A 23,141-nucleotide genomic window follows, 5' to 3' on the forward strand; every position below is an offset into this window, starting at 1 on the left:
CCTCAACCTTATGGAATTGGCAGAAATTATCTCTGCTTAGCATAGATGAGTTGTGCCCCAGGGCTTATTGCTAGACAAACACAGCTTAGAATTTGTGAATTTGGATGCTCTTTGCTCTTTCTTATACAGGACACCACAGCATGAAGCCAATGGTAAGGAGATTAAAACATCATCTGATTTCTTTGAATTAATTATTAAAAACCCTCTAAATTGTGCTTTCATTTGATTATCTGGGAATAAAGTTCATTTTTAAAAAAAGTCTACCTTGTCCTTTTGTCAGCTTTTGAAACCCTTTCCTCTGCAGAATGTATCGCTGGGGTCTCTGGCCCTACAAAGAATAAAAAATAGTTACAAAGCCTCACATCTGAAAAGTAATGAAAAATGATTCATTCCATCCTAAACGCTGAGAAGCATGGTATCTGTCATTTGAAGAGTGAGAACCTTTGTTACTGCCGAACTAGAGCAAGGAGTGGTCTCCTGAGTGACCAGACAGCAAAGCCTGGCACGCAGTCACGTGGTGAGGGGAGGGAGGTTGGACGTGCGGGGCAATGACAGTACCTTTGGCTTGAGTTGCCAAATGGGGTTTTTATGTTTTGGGTTGGTGCCCTTTAAGAGCCTTCATTGACATGAAGCCAGGTTGCTCCGATCCGCCTCTCTGAGACCTCATGAACAAGGCTAAGTGCTCCCAGTGGGCAGGTGTGCGTTTGCCCGGGGCTTGCCCGCAATTTGTCTCTCTGACCTGGAAGCTAGTAAATTACAGTAACTCGGCTCAGCTAGCATTTAAGTATTTCACTTTGAATAGATTTAACCTGGTCCGTGTGGCACAAACAGCCCTGTTTTGTGGGCGCTGTTCTGTCTGGGACTCACTGACTGTGGCAGAAGCTATCGGCTGCCTGAGAAAGACACAGACATTGCCTTTGTCCAAATCAGAACCCAGGTTTGATTTGGGCACTGGGGGTGCATCATGATCGGCTCAGGCTATAAAGCTGCCACCCACCCGTGTACTAAGATAGCCTTTAACACAGTCGAGCCGACGAGGTGCCAAGGCAGCCTGCGGAGGCCTCTGAGAAAGCGCTCATGGACACACCCCTCTTCCTGCAGCGTGGCCGAGGGCAGAGCCACCTCAGGCAGCTGTAACCGCCAGGGCACAAGCATGGGGACTGAAGGCCACATGTTACTGTCAGGATCTCAGCGAGCAGTGACCTGCTTTAGGTTTCTGGTCTGCGCCGGGAGAAGGTGGTATTCTATTCTATAAGCCAGAGCATTCTTTTTGGTCCTGGTTGGGTGTTATCAGTGGAGTAGGTTTTGAACCTTTTGCTTTTACTCCTTTATGTAATCCTAATTTTCTAATCCCTGCTTTCTGTTCATTTTTAAAATGTTGATTTATCCTCCCCCTGGTATGTATGAAGCAGCACCATTACATAAAGAAGCTCCTGGATTCACAAAGCTTGAATGTCATTATCATCTGCTTCAGGGGCCCGGCCATCAGTAAGTATGTAAATCTTGAAGCCTCAGTTTCCTCATCTATACAACGAGGATGATAATGACAACTACATCAACAATACCGGTAACAGTAATCAGAGCTCACATGCATTGCTCTTTTATGGAATGCCAGGCACTGAGCTAAATGCACTTATTTTGCATTATCTAAGTCTTTGCAACATCACTACAATGTAATTTAGAAATGTCTAACCCTGGCTGGCGGGCTCAGAGGTAAAGCATTGGCCTGGGCACAGGAGGGTCAAGGGTTTGATTCCCAGTCAAGGGCACATACTTGGGTTGCAGGTTTGATCCCCGAGTCAGGCTCAACCACTTGATGCATCTTTCTCACTTCAATGTTTTTTTCTCTCTCTCTCCCTCCCTCTCACCCTTCTCTGCTATTCTCTCTATAAATTAATGGAAAAAGATATCCTCACTCCTCGGGTGAGGATTTAAAAAACAATTTCTGGTATATAGACCAGGAGACCGGAATTAGTAAAAGTGAAGTGACTGAAGATACGTGGCTGTGAACTCACCTCAATGCTAGTCACCAGCCTCCAAAGGCCCCAGGGATCCTGGCTCCTGCTAGTCACGTCCTTGTGAAGGGACCTCCCAAGGCTCCAGGGTTAGCCCGTCTGACCAAGACCAGACAGCAATGAAAACTGGGGCTTTCATTCTGGGCTCTGCCTCTCATCATTTGCCCTGGGGTGCTCTCTGCCATGCTGGGAGGCTCACAGCAGAAGCCTGTTAGCCAGTCCCTGCAGTGTGCCACCGCCTCGAGCCAAGATTCTCTAGTCCTGGGGGGCCCCAGGCACCTGCAGGCCTGGTTGCCAGCAACTTCATGAGACCCGGAGGCAGCATCACCCAGCTAAGCTGCTCCCTATTCCCAACCCACAGAAATGTCGAAGTAATCAATGGTTGTTGTTTTAAGATGCAAAGATGTAGGGGAATTTTCTATGGAGTAATAGCCTAAACCAGTGGTTGGCAAACTCATTAGTCAACAGAGCCAAATATCAACAGTACAACGATTGAAATTTCTTTTGAGAGTCAAATTTTTTAAACTTAAACTTCTTCTAACACCACTTCAAAACAGACTTGCCCAGGCCGTGGTATTTTGTGGAAGAGCCACACTCAAGGGGCTCATTGTGGCTTGCGAGCCGCAGTTTGTCGACCACAGGCCTATACCATCACCTGCCCAGGGAGTCTCCCCTCTACTCCCCACAGAGAGCCCCGGGGCTACCTCACAGCAGCTCCTTCCCGCAGTTCTGGCACCACCGAAGGGCTCCGAAACGAGTTTCTATCTGTGTTACTTAGTGCTGTCGCCTCAGCACCCAGAGCAGCTCATGGCACGTGGTCAGAGTGTGAACTTTTGTGAAACAACTGAATGAATGTCCCACTCAGTAATAGGTATTCTTAACAGTCTTGCTCTAAACTAGGGGTGTTGAACTCAATCAGAGAAGGGGCCAAAATCTAAAATCCAGCCTAAATCGCGGGCCGAATGGTTTACTGAACAGTCATAAACTATCATTGTGATGGAAACGCAGCGGAGTGCAGTGATGACAGCGCGGTGCGGGCCACATTGCAAGGCCTGGCGGGACGGATTTGGCCCGCGGGCCTTGTGTTTGACACATGTGCAGTCTAAACCTTTCCTGTCTCACCTGAGCAATAATAGATGAGACTATGAAATGTCTGCTTTTGCTTTTGAGTCTGAATAATCTCTTCAGTTGGAGAATGCCACTTGTAAGCCATATTTCTCTGACTACTGACGCTGACTGTCTATGTCTTCTCAGTTTAGAAATCAATCAAATGGAAGGACTTTTTGGTAGGATGTCTATCATAACAGGTAAATCTGAATTCCAATGCCAACTCTACCTCTCATTTATTTGTGACTTCAAAGAACACCATCTTTTCCATCTTACTCTTTCTCTTAAATTTCCTTCTTAGTCAATCATGTGTTATTCAACTTTGAGTTATCCTATATAAAAAAGGAACTCCTTTTATAATTTCCCTAAAAATTGTACCCACTTCTTTATTTATATTCTAAGTTGTGCTTTTTTTTTAAAAAATATTTTTTATTGATTTTTTACAGAGAGGAAGGGAGAGAGATAGAGAGCTAGAAACATCGATGAGAGAGATACATCGATCAGCTCCCTTCTGCACACTCCTCACTGGGGATGTGCCCGCAACCAAGGTACATGCCCTTGACTGGAATCAAACCTCGGACCCTTCAGTCTGCAGGCCGATGCTCTATCTGAGCCAAACCGGTTTTGCTTTTGATGATTATCATAGGGAAAAATCAAGGCCAGATGGGTCATAATTGGTTGGCCTTGTCCTTAAAGGCCAAGAGTTAAAGCACCTTAGACTAAATACTTGGAAGGTTGCAAAGCTGGATTTCATGGCCTCACATTGGCAACCACAGCAGAATTTGTTGAATAATCTACCTAAGGCTTTGATCTCAGAGTAACTGCCAACCTAATGCGGCATTGTCTGACCCAGTGAATCCTTTTCTATGGCAGGGTAGATTTCAATCCAAACTAGCAGTTTTGGAAAGAATTATTTAAAACATACTTCTTGATTGCTCAACACCAGCTATTCACCTCTGTTCTTTGTTTTAAGGAGCTTTCATAATATTTAGGTCATTCCCTATTTGTATTAATATTCACCTCCTTTGTGTTAAATAGTTGACACCTTTCAAGACTCTGAAAGTGACTTTTGTCAAGATTTTGGGCTAATAGCCCTCTGGCATCTTTCAGTATTGATCTCACAATCTTTCTCCCTGTCTCTTTTGCTGCCTTCATTCTATATCTTAGAATGTTTGGATTGAAAAAGAAACAAACAACCACAATTCAATGCTCTGGCCGATTGCCCAGTGGTTAGAGCATCGACCCACACAATGAAGTTGCAGATTCTATTACCAGGTAAGGGCATGTCCTGGGTTGCAGGTTCCATTCCGAGTGTGGGAGGCAACCAATTGATGTGTCTCTCTCACATTTATGTTTCCCTCTCTCCGTCCCTCCCTCCCTCCCTCCCTCCCTCCCTCCCTCCCTCCCTTCCTCCCTCCCTTCTTTCCTCCTTCCCTCCTTCCCTCCTTCCCTCCCTCTCCCCTCCCTCATTTCTTCCCTCTTTCCCTCTCTTCCTCCCTCCCTTTCATTCTCTCTAAAAATTAATGAAAAAAAAAATCCTTCTGTGAAGGTTAACAACAACAACAACAAAACTCCCAATTCAAGCTGCTTCAGAAAATATATTTTCAGAAAATTTACTGGCTGATAGAAACAAAACGTCTGGAGATAAAGCTTCAGATGTGGTTTAATCCAGAGTTTTAGTAGATCATTAGGCACCAGGCATTTTCCTCTGGGACTTGCTTGACTTTGCCCCTTCTGTATGTCAGCTTCATTCTAATATTGGCTTCCTTATGGTTGCAAAAATTGCTACTGTCATTCAAGTTCCCACTTCTGCAAACCATGTGTCCAGAGGGAGAATATGCACCTGTTTTCCTGGATTTCAAGCCAAACCATGAGAATCCAGAATAGTTGAAGTCACAATCTGAAAAGAGGCCACTTGCTGATTGACCTTTCATATCTAGTCTCCCCTACTTTCCTAGAGATAGAATTTTAGCAGAGCACATATATGACTTAAAACAACAACAACAAAAAACAAAACAAAAACCCACACACAATATTTTCCACCTTCCTTTGCTGTTAGTGTGGCCATTTGACTAAGTTCTTGCCAATGAGATGTGAGTGAAATGATTCTGTGCCATTATGGTGTTTGCCTGTGAAGTAATGGAGCCTTCCTGGTTGTAAGCAATCTCAGGGCATGTGGACAAGAGCAGACCTCCAGGAACGGAAAAGTGGCAGGACTGAAGAAGCTGGGACCCCTGAGGCCCCTTAAAGAGCAGTCATCAGACCAGTTAAAGTTTTATGTGCCAGAGAAAGAAACTGATTTTGCACAGGTTCCTGTTAATTCTGGTCTCGGTCTCATTTACAGCCACATCCTATTTAAATACCTCTCTACCCCTGAACCAATCTGTTGACCGGGAGAAGGAACCGTGGGGATTGGTTCAGCTGAGGTCACGTGCTCCCCTGCTGGGGGGTGGGGCCCGCTCCCCAGAGCCACGTCGATTTCCTAATGGAAATGGCAGGCTGTTGAGGAAGGAGATGGAGGGAGCATAGGTACCACCACCAGTTGTCTTTCTTTTCCTTTCTCTTTGTTCTGGTTTAATTCCCAGGACCAAGGACGCCTGCAAGCCATGGCTTGTTGTTGGCCTGAAGCAGCCCACACAGGTAAACAGACAACAAGAACCAGGCAATTGTCACACATCTTAGAACATGGGGCCAATCATTTGCTGATTTGGTGGCTGCTCTGAGGGGAGCTGCTCCCCGGGGCAGGAGGAGGGAACGGAGATGCGTCAGTATGTTCTGTGAGTAGAGGCTGGGTCTGCATCATAAATGATACGCTCGGTTCATGTTTGTCACTGGGACGTGTTTATTCACAGCAGCGCCGGAAACCAAACAGGCTCTGCAAAGTGAATCCTAACTGTGCCATTAACCAAGAAGAATGGTGGCAAGGCCTAGATTGCAAAAACGTGGAAATAACTGCTACTGAGACGAATACATTTCCCCCACGGCACAGAAGCCTACGTTTTAGGACGCATGAATAACAGCGCATCGTTACAGAGAACACATTATGGAGAGAAACCAGAAATGGGGATAGACAGCCCTCAGAGTTGACATTTCCCAAATTCACCTGCTTCCATTTAATGTCCTGGTTTGGTTGCTCATCTGGAACTCAGGGGTGGGCTACTGAACATGCTGAGAATTTGTTATAAATATTCCAGATCAGGAGGTGGAGGCAGGTGTGTACCATGGAAGGCAGGTCACTTTTCTGTTTGCCCACTGCATCCTGAGGAGACCCATTTCACAGATTAACATCAATTGTTGCCAAACAGCATTGCTTCCCTCATACCTTCCCTTGTGGAGAAAATACGGTTTTCAGATTTCAAAGGACATTGGCTGTAGATGTCCTGAATAGAGTTAAAAATCCATCTTTGATGAAGTTAGAAATGCATTCTAAGAACACAGGAAAGCCGGCAGGAAGAAAGTCCCCAAATGTGCTGTGAGGATGGAGCGAAGGCATCATGCAGAAAACCCCGGCAGATAATGAGAAAATTGCTCAGAAGGTGCTAGTGTTTATATTTGCATAAGCGATCCAGTATGGGCACTGCATCAACTAGATATGTGATAACATGCCACCGCCACCGTGGGCTATATCACACATCAGCTCCAGCACAGAGCTTTGGCTCGGTGTCTCTGTCCATTGTTGTGTGAACAATGTGCTTCAAACACTTGTCTAAACAAGGCTTATTACTGCTTCAGGCGGCAGCAATGACTGCTGGGATGGCACACCAGAAAAGGGGGAGGGGAAGAGTTTAACAGCTGAATGGGTCCGCTGCATATAACGGGTCTAGTAATAATTAATGTCGTTTTAAAACATTCGTTTAAAATCTTGCTTGTATTGACATAACCTTAAAACACGTGGTATCTACAGAACGTGTGAAGTGCAATTAACAAGTTTTGCTTGAAAAAGTTTGTGTTTGGTTTGGTTTTTGTTGCAAAACTAGGGCTAAGAAGATGGTGGATGAAGAGCATATTCGGCACTGCATGCTTTACGAGTTCCAATTAGGAAGAAAAGCAAGTGAGGCTGCAAAAAACATCTGTAGTGCTCTTGGTCAAGATGCAGTTAGCGCCAGAAAATGCCAGCGTTGGTTTGAGAAATTTCGCGAGGGAAATTTTTCGTTAGATGACAAGAGTGGTCGAGGCCGTGTGTCCAATTTTGATCAAGAAGCTCTTCAAGCTCTTTTGGTGCAAAATCCTCAAATTACCCAACAAGAGCTTGCGACAACTTCAAATTGTTCACAAAAAACAATTTCCAATCAATTGCGTGCACTTGGCAAAGTCCAAAAGTTTGGAAAATGGGTTCCTCATGAGTTGACCGACAACAACCGTAATCAAAGAGTCACAATTTGCAGTTCGCTCCTCTCTCATCAAAACCGTTTGCCGTTTTTAGAGCAAATTGTTACCGGAGATGAAGAATGGGTGCTGTATGTTAATTTGAAAAGGCGGCCTCAATGGTTGGACAAAAATGAGGTTCTGCAGCCCATGCCCAAACCTGACTTGCATGCGAAAAAAGTGATGTTGTGTGTTTGGAGGAATTTTAAAGGAATTCTTCATTATGAACTTTTACCATCTAACCAAACCATTACAAGTGCAGTGTATAGTGCCCAATTGGAAAGGTTAGCCCAAGCTTTAAGAGAAAAAGAACCCGCGCTGATTAATCGGAAGGGCGTAATTCTTCACCACGATAACGCACGACTGCATACTGCAAGAATCACTGCTGAAAAACTGCGCCAGTTGGAATGGGAAGTTCTCCCTCAACCTGCATATTCTCCTGATATTGCCCCTTCCAATTACCATTTGTTTCGTTCTTTGCAGAACTTTCTTCTTGGAAAAAAATTTAATAACGAAGAATGCCTCAAAAATGCATTGACCGAATTTTTTGCATCAAGATCACAAGAATTTTACAACAGAGGGATTAAAATGCTTCCTGAGCATTGGGCACAAGTAGTAGAAAACAACGGCAACTATATTGTTGATTAAATTTTGTTGTATTGTTTAAATAAATTTGATTTAAAAAAAGTATTAGAAAACGACATTAATTATTACTAGACCTAATAAATTCCGGCCTGGATTAAACATTTACTGGGTGCCGTTGATCTTGGGTGCTGTTGGATGTATTAGCCTGAGTTATTAATCTATGGGGATGGGAACCACACATCTGTAATGACTGCTGGGGCCATATGCTGAAGTGATAGCTTAGCCTGGACAAGCTGTATGCAGCCCTCAGCTCTGGCGCTTTATAACGACTAGAGGGGGCAACTTCCAGGTGGGGCAGTGACCTTCTGAGAGCAAAGTTTGTTCTGAAGGTTCGCAGGAAATCAAACGGAGCTTTTTCTTGGTGTAGTGAGTCTGTGCCAAGCATGAACGAGGCCACGTTAGCATTCAGGTCCCGCTCTGAGCCTGCCTGGAGAGCTGGTGTCGCATGTCGCCGTGCTGCTGTGGGAGCTTTGGCTCTGCATTACGTGGTGTTTGAGAGGCGTGTTTGACCAGGAGCTGGGGGACCAGGGAGGGTCATTAAGGCACAGCCAAGCATTCTGGGAGGAAGTTTTGGTAACTTGAACGGGAGCAGGGTCACAGACTTTCTCAGTCTAGGGAGCTCAAGCTATTTTTAAAAAACTATAGGCACACATTACACCCAAGATTTATAATGGAACTTAGATTAATATCTCAGTGGCCTTTTCATCTGGGCAAAGAAAGCTCTTGGTTTTGATGCAGGAAATCAGCTTGTAGCACACATCTCTGCCTGCTGAGTTAGATCTGCTTCCCAGTGAGTTACTGCTGCAGGGAGACAGCTCTTTGATATTTGGGAGGGACATGGCACTGTCTTCTCTGAAGGCCAGAACAGGATGCGGGGCAGGGCCAGGGGCAGCCACAGGTAACTCCCCGCAAGGTCATCGGGCTCATGGCCAATGAATATAAGTGAATAAAGAAAAGGTGGCATATAGACACAATGGAATATTATCTAGCCTTTAAATCCTGCCATATATGACATATGACCTGGAGGACATTATGCTAAGTGAAATAAGTCAATCACAGAAGGACAAATATTTAATGATTCTACTTATTGAGGTATCTAAGATAATCAAATTCATAGAAACTCAGAGTAAATTGCTGGTTGCCAGGGACTGAAGGAGGGGGGACGTGGGAATTAGCTCTTCAACAGGTATAAAATTTCAGTTTTGCAAGATGAATAAGCTCTAGAAATTTGCCATACAACATCTGCCTACAGTCAACAATACTGTATTGTGTACTTAAACACATATTTAGAGGACAGATCTCAGGATAAGTGTTCTTACCGCCATCCTTTAAAGGAGAAATACTCTAATAAAGGGAAGATGAACTGCCTTCTCTAGCTGGTTTGATCTGTCTCTCTTCACTCAGCCTTTCCCAAAGATGACCCTGTATTGTTGGCTCACGTCAATAGTGTATTTTACCTGCAGACATTTCATAATCTCTTTTGTGTCCAGGGAGCAGTCACAATATAGCCACTCCCTTTGTTACACTGTGGTGGTGCTCTATATTGTCCTTTTAAACACTCCTCCAATTTTTCAAAACATATTTATCTGTGTGTTTCCTTGACAAATGTCTCTCTCCACCCTAACTGTCAGATCCATGTCTATTTTGCTCATTATATATCCCCAGGACCTATTAGAGCACCTGGCTCTCAATAAGCATTTGCTGAATGAACAGATGGCTTTATCATTTTTGTATTGTGGAGAATAAGCACAGGGGGAAATACCACTCAGAAGGGCCCAATCACGAAAAGGGAATTACTGACTCATGTAATTGAAAATTCAGGTGTAGGTTCAGGAATGGATGCAGGAATGACGGGATCCAAGTGCTTAAACAGTGGATCAAATCTGTCTTTCTCCGCCTCTGCTTCTCTCTGCTATCTTCTTGCCGAGGCTAATCTGTTACCTCATAGTGCATAGACTGCCCTGGCTGCAGGATGATATCCTCACAATGTAATCATTTCAAAGTAAAAAAAAAACATCTTTTTTCTTGATTCCTTAATCAGAAGTTCCAGACTTGAAAATCATTGTTCCAACTTGAGTAGCACACCCATTTCCTGAACTAGTCATTATTGCCAGGAGGGAGGATTATTGGAGTTGTCCAGACTTTGGTCATACCCATCCCAGGTCAAGGGCGGGTGTGGTTAGCCCCACCAGCACCCAGGTGGTCTGAGATAGAGGAGGTGGTGTTCCTCTTGCCAGAACCCAGAGCTAGGTCGAGAAGAAAGAAGAGAGGGTGCTGGATAGACAAAACCAGCAGCTGTGATGCCAGCACACTTCCAGGATGGATAAGAACCCATGAATCCAAGAAGTGGCAAACTCCACTTTAAAGGCAGAAATGTGTGTCCCTTCTTCTTCTCTTATTCCCTAAGAACCCCACTGAAAGTCCGAGCTATAACTTATGATGAAGATGAGGACATGGAACTCAGAGGGTAGCAGTATAGAGCAGACCTTACTGATGCCAGTCTGCTGAAGGCACCGAGCATGCCCAAGCATCTCACAAAGCTGGCCAGATGTTCGCAGATTCCAGGTGTCTTCCTGGCTACTGTGTTCACTATGGTTTCTCAAGAAGGTCCAAGGAATGGGAGGTGGCCCAGTTCTCAAAAATATGTATGCACTTTGGATAATTATTAATTCCAATGGGTTAAATCTGAAAAAGAAAGAAACATCAGTAGAGCTATCAGCTGCTCAATGTGTATACATTTTTTGGTATACCATGTATTTAAACTCTTAACTTTTTTATAAAATGCTCCTGGATAATATATTTATCTGTAACCTGGAATAGCAAGTATTTGACCTTCATTGTTTTGGATCAGTAATCTTTCATCTTCTGCTACAGAAGCTGATGGGCAAGGCAAGGAAACCTGACTCCTCCTCTCCCTGTGCTCTAAGAACTCAGCCAGGCACACAGTCTTCTGGAACTGCAAACTTGACGTAGTGACATAAGCACTAAGAAAACATTCGGAGGCATTTTCATGGCCATTGATGGCCATGGCAGCAACAAGAACCGTGACCAAACTGGTTTTGAAGAGAGAACTCTGTGCTCCCAGCAAATCAGCCCCAGGGCCCCTGCCATTCCCACCCTCCCTTCCCAGCAGCCCACTGATACCAAGCCATGAACAGCCTTCCAATGATTGCTTGTGGCTGAAGACGGTCACCTTTGGCTTATCTTGTGGGCAGCTAGGAATCCTACTGTTTAGCAATATGATCTCAGTGCGTTATTTAATATCCATCCCAGTTCCTTCACCTATACAATGGGAGCAAGAACATTCTCTGCTCTCAGGGATATTGTGAATGCCTGTGAGAGGGTGTGGCAGAGAACTAAAAAGCAAAACTGCCACAGAACTGATAAACATGACAGTATTCTGCGCATCATCTGTGAGCAGGTGAATTTGATTTAATTCTTCAGTATTGCAGCCTGCACTCAGCACATACCAACTGCAGGCACCGGGTGTGGCATGCATCTGGAGATGTGTGTTAGGGACTCCCTATGTGCCAGGTGCAGCTTCTGAGTAGCGTTTTGATGAGGAGCTCATCATTTGCTGTGTACCTGTCACCTTCTTCCAATTCCAGGGAACACACTACTCCGGTCCCTGTGCCTGCGGGAGGATATTGATTATTTCCAGGTGTCCTGCCTCTTCGGCCAACAACTGTTATTTTTCCTCTGAGAAAGCTCCAATAAAACAAGGGCAACAAGGAAGCACCTTTCTTTATGACAGTGTTCCTCCTGCCCAGAGGAAAAACGTTTGACTATGTAAGCGGCCGGCCTGATGCCCTATGTCCCCCGTAGCTTTTCAAAGTGTGTGTGCCGTGCCAGCCCAGGGAAAAGGCTGAGACTACAAGCAGCAAAACTTTGATGTCACCATGGGTTGGCAGAACCAGGGCCAGATGGTCATTTCAAACACCAGTCTCTGCTAGCACTGCATTATGGGGGGGAAAGAAAGAAAGAAAGAAAGAGAGAGAGAGAGAGAGAGAGAGAGAGAGAGAGAGAGAGAGAGAGAGAGAGAGAGAGAGAAAGAGAGAGAGAGACAGGAAGGGAGGGAGGGAGGGAGGAAGGGAGGGGGGGAGGAAGGGAGGAAGAAAGGAAGAAAGAAAGAAAAAGAAAGAAAAGAAAAACTTTATAACAACGTCATAACCACTTTGGGAACAGAAAAAGGCACAATACTGTAAGAACTATTCTAAATGAATGAAATATTTTTTCCAACAAAACAATCAATAAAAAAAAAAGAAAGAAAGAAAAAAAGAAAAAAGAGGCAAGGTCTTCAGTTCATCCAGTGAGCACAATGCACATGTCCCCAAATCAAATTTTCTGATGCACATTGAAACCTACATCGTGTGACTGGCAACACAGAATCTAGATTCTAGAAGATGGGTCAGTTCCCAATCATGGCTTGGGATCTTGGCAAGGGGGCTGTACCTGGAGGAAGCTAAGGATCCCTTTTTCTTGTAGGAGCCTAAGTATAATAGATAAACCCTCCTTTCCCACAAAACGGACTCAATTTTGCTGGGAGATTTAGTCTGTCTTAGTAGAGCTACAACATTACACTATCCCCATGTGCCAACATCTAGCTAATTCCTCTGGTTTTGGGGTGAGAGTGGAGGCGAATAGACACCATTAATGTCGACTATTTATAATTCTTGAGAGAACACAAGGAAGGGAAGTCTCCCTGTTGCATAATTATCCGTGGCGACTCAGCATTTCTGGAGTGCCAGTTCCACCCTGCTCATGTAGGGCCCAGCACAAAAGCTCTGTTTGCCTTTGTTACATGAGCTGACTTTTTCATGAGAGGTGGGCCTGCCTCCCCCTGCTGGGATTAGCTTCTCCTCTCCACTGCTAAGCAAGCCTCTGCAGAATGTGCTGCACTGCAATGCGGATTTGCAAATGTCAGGACTGAAAGGGACCTTGGAGGTCATCAAGTTCTGCTCCCACCTCTCTTCCAGAAATGACAAGCTAGAGAACCTAAGGGAGTACGAAGATTGTGACCAATGTCACTGGAACCCAAGGCTTTCAGAATTCCAGAATCCTTCCTCTGCCCTGCTGTCTCCCCATTCTTTTAAAACAGAACCTTTGAAGATAGAGCACAGTTGTAATGCTTGATGACAGTGGCTCTTTCAATCTAGAGGTGAGGTCTTCCCATCCCTTTCATTATGGATCATTTTGTTTGCTTAAGTAGATTGCTTTAGAAGCAGCTCTTCTTGGAGAAAGGGAGAAGCAGAGGTCATTTTCGATAAAGCATCTCCTGTGAGAGCAAATAAAGAGAAGCCTGGAGAGTGTGAGAGATTGAGCTTCCTGAGAGAGGCTCAGTGGGTTTGATGACCTTGATGTTCCTGCTGCAGTTGTTATGGCAACCGGAAAGTGAAATTATGGTTGCTAAGGGACACTGAACTAAAGCAATCTCCTTCACTTTCTGGTCATTCTGCTCTGCAACTCAGAAATCCACCCAAAACAAGGATGAGTCAGCAAAAACAAATTTTAAAGATGGAGCTAAAATTGAGCTCTATTTAGTAGTATTTGTTCTTGAAGAAAGTCATAAGATTTTGTAATTGTTGGGACAATTATTTGTAAGGTCCTAAACGACTTAAATGTGGTAAAGTCCTCAAATGGAAGGAATGCTCCTGTCGCCACGTCTGCAAACCTCCCAGCACCATGGCATCATTACCCTTCTAAACTGATGAGTCTTGAAACAGGTGATATATTCACAGTGTAAATCTTTGCCTCCAGAAAGGTCAATATAATTAGTGAGAGAAAGATTGGGCTAAACCTGAACGTGACTAATGGCTTATTAAGTGAAATGTCTCCCTGGACCATCTTGGAAGAACCATCGGTGACATCAGTGTCCATCTCCGGAGCAGTGAACTTCACCCTTCCTCACATCTGCTAAAACCCAGTGCGCACAGGATGCTTTGGCGACCGAACAGTGCTGGGCGAACTTGAATACCAGCTGACTGCAGTGCAGTCAAATGCCCCTGTGTTTTGATGTTCTGGGTTTTTCAAGGAAAGGGCTGTCTGTCTCTGAAATGCAAATACCAGATCTCCAAAAACTCTTATCTAGACTGTCTTTTAGAATGCAGATTCTGAAAGATAAACCTCATTAGAAAAGCCTAACCCATCTGGACAAATCAGTTAAACTCAGTTCATCTGTAATTTTCAAAATCAGTAAATTTTACTGTATAATACCTGCCGCATGCCTCTTGAAGTGTAAGGGTGTTTACCAGTAAAGAAACTTATGTTTCTAGAAGTTATGGAATGTGTCTGCCAATTAGGGAGTACTAACTACCTACTTTTAACTGTCTAATGCAGAGTTTAAGTTTGGTTCTTTTCTCTGTGTTAAAGGAACACGTTTTCTCCCTACCTCATCTCTCCAGAATTTGACAAGTCTTAATGAGTGAGTGATGACAATAATTTTCTCTCTCTCTTTCTCTTTCTTTTAGAACATTTATTTGGCAAAATCACAGCGGTGGAAGAAATAATTCCTAGAAGAAATGCGCTTAGGAAACAAGTTATAGAGGTAAAGGAAGGGCCCTTGGAGCTTGGGAGTGAGGAAGCTGATGGTAATGTGCCTGATTTCCTCTTTGAAGAACTGTGAGCCTTATCTGTCTGAATCATTTGGGCAGAAAAGGGAAAACAGTTTCAAGTGAAGCTGATAGACCATCCCATAGTTTACTGACTCAACCATTTAGTCCTGACAACAACTCAATTCAGCGAAACCACTGAGTCTCATTTTAGGAGACAGCAATGCAGATGGCTTCTTAAGTGAGGCCTCCACTGTGTAAACAAGCAACCAAGTAAATAAGGTCATAGGCATATGTCCTGGGAAAACAGAAGGAAGAACACAAAACAGGGGTCAGGAGAGGGGAAGGAAAGGAAAAGGGACAAGTGTGCTCCTGGGATGGAGAGCACTGACAATACATTTCTTTACATAAGTTCAATAAGACCAGTTTTCACTTGTGGTTTTATTAATTAAGATTTTGACCGGAATGCCACGCCTGAGAGAGACATGTCTGAACTCTGGATTTCGCCAGAAAGCCTTAAGGAATTGAGATTGACTTTCAAAGCTAATTAAAGCCCATGACAAGAAATAGCCTTGTACCTTGTTTGGTCACATGGTTCGTGGCAGTCTTTTCAGCTAAGGAATGAAGGTTGTTTTCCTGAGAGATGACAAGAAAGAAACTTCAAGGACTTGAGGAATTTGCCCAAACCTATAGGTATTGCAGGCAATGCCTGATGGCAGCAGTGCCTTGGCTTCTTTGCTCTGAGGGGTTGATTAAAGTTCAGTTTGAAGATTTCTTGTAGGATTCCAGAAAAGCAGAGTTAAAGAGCCTGTGTGATCAGTTTGATCAATTGCTATTCTTTTTGTTTTTTACTGGCAAACCAACTACCTGATGACATCACCAGAGATGTTCAAACTATACAAGAAGAATCTATCAGGTTTCATTCCAGCAAAAGCCTTGCATCTGAAAGTCTTCTCAACTGATTTATGTTTTGTTGAGTTCATTAACCTTTGTTTTGTGTTCTTCTGTTTTCACAGGACTTATGCCTGTGACCTTATTTACTTGGTCTATCAGCTTCACTTGAAACTGTTTTCCCTTTTCTGCCCAAATGGTTCAGACAGAAAAGGCCCACAGTTCTTCAAAGAGGAAATCATAGAACATGTCCCTTAGCCCACTTTGAGTTAATATGATGGACAGGAAAGCTTCAGACAGGCGTGACACACCTTCCTCCAGGCCCGTAGGGGTGTCGAACTCAATCAGAGAAGGGGCCAAAATCTAAAATCCAGCCTAAATCGCGGGCCGAATGGTTTACTGAACAGTCATAAACTGTCATTGTGATGGAAACGCAGCGGAGTGCAGTGATGACAGCGCGGTTCGGGCCACATTGCAAGGCCTGGTGGGATGGATTTGGCCCGCGGGCCTTGTGTTTGACACATGTGCTCCAGGGAAACCTCTCCTCAGCCTAATCTGTAAGGCTGTAAAATTAGGACCTCCTTCTATCACATGGGTTTTTACCTCTCACCAGACCTTATATTACTGTAATTCTCCTCACTTTTGAGTTATGCCTTTTAACCTTCTTGTCTAATTTGCCACTTCTAGAGCACCATAAGGATGCCAGCTTATCTAACACGTTATCCTCAGGACATTGCCTGTGCTACCTCCCCGGGGCAGCAGACTGACCTGGACTTTGCAGAATCCCTCTTCCCTGTGTGAGGACTCCCTTTTCTGTTGCTCCTTTCTGCCTTTGGCAGACAGGAAGAACCTCTGAGCCTTGGGGCAGGCATGACTACACCCCTCTGACAGCAAGAAACAGAGAAAACGAGGCCTTTACCATTTACCCTTGTTAGATTACAAGGCTCATGTTCTCTAGGGGGAATGTTATCGTTGTAATTAGCTAATTTACTAACATTAATAATAGGAAGAGAGTAAAGGGGAGGCCAGACATGATAAGCATGGCCATCTGGGCAGCTTCACCAGGAAGCTACAGCTTCATGCTCCCCAGAGAACGACTGGTCCATTCTCTGCAGATCACTGGGGAAAGGGATGGAACAAAAGGAAAGATGGGAAACATGTGCAGTGAAGTCAGGGTGGCACCGGGAAGGTGATTGATTGCCTGTCAGTCTAGCCTGGGGGAAAGACCATTGGCTTGAAGGGTGGAGCCACTGCAAGTGGGCAAAAACCTCAAAGGGCACAATCCCCAAAGAGTTCCCTCTCTTGGGCCCCATGCTCCCTTGCACTCTCTTGCTCTGTGACCTGCACTTGCTCTGTGCATTCATGTGTTCTCTCTCCATAGCCATGTGGCCTTACGCAGCTGCATGGCCCATGGCCATGTGGACCCCACACACAATGGACTGCAGCTGGTAACATAACTAAGCTAGCCAGATACTGGACTGGACTTTAATATGGACAGAAATTCTGGGCAGTGGCCTTGATTTTAGCCCTGCTGTAGATAAGATTGGACTTCTTCCATGGTGAGATGGACAGAGATGGTGCCTTGGAAGGGAAACACCTTGATTTTACATCATCCATAAAGTTTCCACAAACCCCATCTTCCCATGGGAGTCTCAGCTTTATAGTAATATCCCAATTATTTTCCTCATGGTACCCAAAGAATTCCACCTCCAACAATAAGACCTGTACCTGTATTTCCCTCTTCCAGTTCCTCTTCATTCCCCTCTCCATCTCTATCTCCATTTCCATCCCCATCCTTATCATCTTTAGAGATATAGATATATACATAGAGATATACAGATATAGATATAGACAAGAGTGAGGTATAGGAGGGAGAATGGGGAGAGAGGGAGAATGAACAGGGTAAGGAAACTCACCTAACCTAATAGGAATTTTCTAGGATTTAAAAACTAGAGCTATAAATTGCAAAGTATCTGCTAATGACAATGTCAAATCTAAGTACCATGGAAAGTATTTGGATATGTAGTGAACATATGACACTATATTTGGTTACTAATAACCAAGCCCTGTCTTCTTTATGACAGACTCTTCTATCATGATAGTTCTTTTGGGGAATCTGAGGGGGCTGTCATAGTTTGAAGACAGATGTTGAGATAGACATTTGCCTGTAGGTGGTTCACTGGGAAGTACTTTAGGAACAATATCTGTAAAAGAGTGAGGAAAGTAGAACTGGGCAGGAGATGACATTGAACTGTGATATAGTTTACATTAGAGATGCCAGCCAACACTACAGGAGTTATGAGTCTGGGTAGCCCTTCAGAGATATTCCAACTTGAGGCACAAGGACCAGCCTTTGTGTCCCTGTATCAGTCAGCCATTGAATGCAGACTGCCCCCAGTAGAGGGTGTACCTTTGGATAAGGCAGCTCCTCCCAGTGGAGGTGATTCCTTGGGTGACACTCATCTGTAAACCATCAGCAGGCATCAACCCCAGGGAATAAGGGATGAGGGCCTGAGTCATACACCATAGCCCTCACTCCTAGAGCCAGCTCCCCTATATCCATTTCTCCTGGCTGCTAGAGCATGTGCACAGGAGCTAGCTCAGCTCATCATATTCTCTAGGGATATGCAACTTTGAACAAAGGACACAAAGAAGAAGATCCATTATCACTCGTGTATGGTGCAGCAGCAGTAAGCATGATTATCGTTTGGGGTTTGTGGCAATAGTAACTGGGCAAAATATTCCCAAAACCCAGCTTCCCAGGCTTCCTGATCACTTTAAAAAATCCTCTTGAATTTCAGGTTCATTCTGTGAGTTTTAAATTTGCTTCCAATAAACTCCATTTTATCTTCAGACATTGAGACTTGGTTTTGGTTTCTTGGAACTAGGAACTCTGATTGATAAAGAGGATAAATTACAAATGAGGAAAGGAGGAAAGCTAAATTTTAGAATAATACTTATATTCTATACTAGCAGGTTAACATGAAGAAGGTATCTTTTTAATACAATATGATATGATTGAGATGATAATAAGTTGATTATTATTTGCCCAACCGGTTTGGCTCAGTGGATAGAGGACTGAAAGGTCCCAGGTTCTATTCCAGTCAAGGGATATACCTTGGTTGCTGGCACATCCTCAGTGGGGGGTGTGCAGGAGGCAGCTGATTGATGTTTGTCTCTCATCGATGTTTCTGACTGTCTATCCCTCTCTCTTCCTCTCTGTAAAAAATCAATAAAATATATATTTTTTAAAAAGTTGATTATTATTCACCTCTCCAACATCGTCTTTAACCCCAGATAAGGATAAAAAAGAGTTAAGATTCTGTTTTAAAAAATAATTGAAAACAACTATACAAAATTGGCAATTTGATGGACTATGTTTGGTAGAGAGGTGGCATCCAGTACATAAACTTCTTTTGTGTGATATTCTCAAGCATATCTGAAAATATGAGTTTTCAGATATGGATCTGCTTAAATGGGTTAGCCTAATCAGTTGAGAAAAATGGGAAGCTGTAATGGGGCATATTAAAAGTCCTTGCAGGGCCAAGATGAATGCAGTCAGGTTAGGAAGTAGGGGAGTTGGTCAAGACTGCAGTGGTGATTGTGAAATGACCTCTGCATCATTCAGAATTCAAGGCTGAAGGGTATCTATAGAACATGAAGCAAGATGGAGTTGCCTATGGTATGGGGGGCAGATTTTCCAAGATAGTAGCTCCCAGAAGTCATTCTGAGAAGGGAAACAGAAGGGCCAGAGATAGGAGGGTAGCTAAAATCTTTATGACAGTATATTAGGGCTGTTGAAATCTTTGACTAGTGGCTTAATAAATCATGGATTAATAGTGAGGTTTCCAGTGGGAAAATCAAAGCTTTCAACTAATCAACTTACATGTATAATGATAGAGTGCTCCCTGGGTTAGGTCATTAAACCTGGTTCGAATGTATTCAGCAAAGCAAGTGAACTAAATGTGAGGCCTAATGGCCTCTCCTGCCTGTGACTGTATTAAAGCAAATCAGCTCAAGAGGGTCCTGGTCATTCAAATGCTATGCCTTTTGGAGTGTGCCTGTTGCTAGAGGATAGATCCCGGCAGGAGCAGATCTCTGAGGGTTTAATCTCTCACTGCTCCAGCAGCAGCACTGACAGACTTGAGATGGCCAGGACAAAAATTGGGATTTCTGTTTCTCAATCTCTTGAAACAAGCTAAAGAGGATACTGTGTAAACCCTTGAAGACGGTATCAAACTTCCTTTTGGGGAGGAGTTGTTGCATGGTGCTGAGCTTTGGAATGAAAAAAGAATGTTCTTTGGGTAGTGTGGTAAGAGAAGGGCTCATTGAGATCATATGTAGGGTGAGACCAGGAACATCAGAAGAAGCCAGTCATGAAAAGAGGTTAGGGATGAAACTAGGGGGAGTGGGGAAGAATGTTCCAGGCAGAGGGAACAGAATATCAAATACTTCCGAGAGAGGAAAGAGCTTGATATATTTGAGGAACTGGAAGGTGGCCAGTGTGGCTATATTGGTGAGTGGGGGAGGATTGGGAGAGGGGGAAGTGGAAAGATTAGGGAAGGGGCCCCTTATGCTTGGTCAATTAGACTGTGATACAAACTTTGGCTTTTACTCAAAGTGGAATAGGAAACCACCAAGAGGTTATAAAGCAAGAAGTACGTGATCAGATTTCTACTTATGATTTCTACTATGGCTTCCATAGGAGAATAGATTGGAGGTAAATAAACAAAAGTGGAGTCAGGTAAACCAGTGAGGAAACAATTACAAAAGCCCAGGGGAGACATGGTAATGGCTTGGTCTAGGTTGGTGGAGCCAATAGAATCTGAGAAAGACAGATGAATTAAGGGTCTAACTAGGAGGCAAAAAAGGAGGATCTGGTGGAAAGGGATCCTGAGAATGGTGAGAATACAAGATAATACCCAGGTTTCTGTCTTGAGCTCTCACTTGAGTCTGACTTGACTTCTAGCGATTAGCCCAGTTTTATTCTGAAATTTCATTTTCAAGTCAAGATCTCAGTTACTAATTTGCCTCACTCTCATGCCTGTCCATATACAGAGGCACAAAATCAAAACAAACAAAACCTACAGCTCTTCTGAGCAAGTTCTTGCCACTATAATTGAAAAATGAGCTCCTGTTTTGGTTATCAGCCCCACATGACTAGCTTCTCTCACATGCAATGCTGGGTTCTTGAATGATTTAGAATCAGCTCAGCCCTAACATGAATGCATTGCCTGTTGATTATCTCAGACACAACTTATTACCCTGAATTTAAGACTCCTTCAGCACCATTTCAATTAATGTGGCGATGAGTGTGTGCATTAGAATGGCCAAGCACAGCCAGGATTTAATTGATTTAATTTGCATATCTCATTCTGAAAGAATTATGTGCTGTAAATTCACCCACAGCCAGGACCTGAAATATTACCACCTCCTTTGTGAATGCAAAAGTAGCTTTTCTGAAGGTTTTCCCAACCCTGGTTGCCTTTAGATCACATTCTTATTGTTTGCTCCAACTTTTTAGAGAAGGCCCCCTGGGAAGTGAATGCAAGCTTGGGGTTGGCTATACGTTTAGACAGCTTATGACAGGAGGAGTCACAGAGACTAACATCATCTTCCAGTCACTTCCAAGGACCTTCCGGGAACTGGTGCTTTGGGAGCTGACATCAGAGCAGATGCTCCTTTGATGGAAAGTATAATGGGGAAGAGAGCTGTGATATCTTTCTGGGCAAAGATAGACTTCTCAGAAACCTGGAGGCCTGCCTGGATACTGCTGGAGGTTTTTAGGTGAGAGAATGTATGAAGTGGAAATAGGAGGAGAACCTTTGTTGCTTGTACAAACAGCTCTCTGCCAAGGTGAATATAGTTTATTCTTTTAAGTGAGTCTGACTTGGCACATAGACTGCTGTTTCTGTTGAAGTTGGTCATATTCAATCCATACAGTCTGCTGTCCACTATTTCACTTGTTTAAAAACACTCTTTTTTTTTTTTTTTTTTTTTTAAATCAGCAGTTCAAAGGAAACAAACATCAGTGAGGTATTTTTCTTAACATTACTGGATCTGAAGTAGTGGATTTTTTATTTAAAGATGTTTTTATTATAATGCTTTAAAATACCGTTTTCTCTTCATCCTTGGCCAACGTCAGTTTATCGGAGGACCGCTTCATTTTGTCATTTGTACATTGGGTTTCATGGAAAGCTAACTTAATGATAATATGGTAATGCCAACAATAACAATATCCATCACTTACTCGATGCCATAGATCACTTACTCCATGTCATAAACCAGTGGTCAGCAAATCGAGGCTCATGAGCCATATGCGGCTCTTTGGCTCCTTGAATGTGGCTCTTTCACAAAAATACCATGGCTTGGGCAAGTCTATTTTGAAGAAGTGGTGTTAGAAGAGATTTAGGTTTAAAAAATTTGTCTCTCAAAAGAAATTTAAATCGTTGTACTGTTGATATTTGGCTCTGTTGACTAATGAGTTTGTCGACCTCTGCCATAGACTATCCTAATCTGTTTATATGCAATTGGCCTTTAGGATGGCAGCCATTATTAACCCCATTTTAGAGATGAGAAAACTGAGATGTAGAAAGACTGAAATGTATCCAAACTCATACAACTAGTAATTGACAAAGCTGGACATTGACCTCACATTATTCTTCCTTTATGAGAAAATTTTTTTCTATTGCATAGCTCCATATGGAAAAACTAACCTTCAAAGACATGAATTCATATGTTCTCTGACATTCATTTTATACTAGAGGCCCAGTGCATGAAATTTGTGCACTAAGGTGGGGGGTGTCCCTTAGCCCAGCCTGCACCCTCTCCAACCTGAGACCCCATTTAGGCCAGATCCCTGCTTGATCCTAAACCAGCAGTTAGACATCCCTCTCAAAATCAGGGACTGCTGGCTCCCAACCACTCACCTGCCTGCCTGCCTCATTGCCCCTAACTGCTTCTTCCTGCCAGCCTGATCATCCCCTAACCAATCCTCTGCCAGCCTGTTTGATGCCTAACTGCTCCCCTGCTGGCTCGATCACCCCCAACTGCCCTCCACTGCTGGCCTGATCACCCCTAAGTGCCCTCTCCTGCTGGCCTGGTCACCCATAACTGCTCTCCCATGACAGCCTAGTTTCTTCTAAGTGCCCTCCCCAGCTGGCCTGGTTGCCCAAAACTGCCCTCCCCACCAGCCATCTTGTGGTGGTCATTTTGTGGCCACATGGGGGCAACCATCTTGTGTGAGGGCATGATCGTCAATTTGCATATCACCTCTTTATTATATAGGATAGCTCATTGTTCTGTATCTTGCTTCCAACTCAAAATGTTATAGGCGGCTCATTACAAGAAAATAATAACTATTTTTTTCTGGGCAACTCTGATGACCAGCCTCTCTAGGCTTTCTCTGACATATTAAAAGTTATTGCCTTCCATGGATCATTTTGTGTGATTTTGCAGCTGACATTTTATCCTTGGTTGCTTAATAAATATAATCAACAGTGTAGCACTTCATATTTTGTGGGAGCTGTTCGAGGATTTCTCAGCAATAATGAATCTGTCTACCAGAGGA

Source organism: Pipistrellus kuhlii, unplaced genomic scaffold, assembly GCF_014108245.1.
Source record: "Pipistrellus kuhlii isolate mPipKuh1 unplaced genomic scaffold, mPipKuh1.p scaffold_m20_p_11, whole genome shotgun sequence".
Classification (NCBI taxonomy): domain Eukaryota; kingdom Metazoa; phylum Chordata; class Mammalia; order Chiroptera; family Vespertilionidae; genus Pipistrellus; species Pipistrellus kuhlii.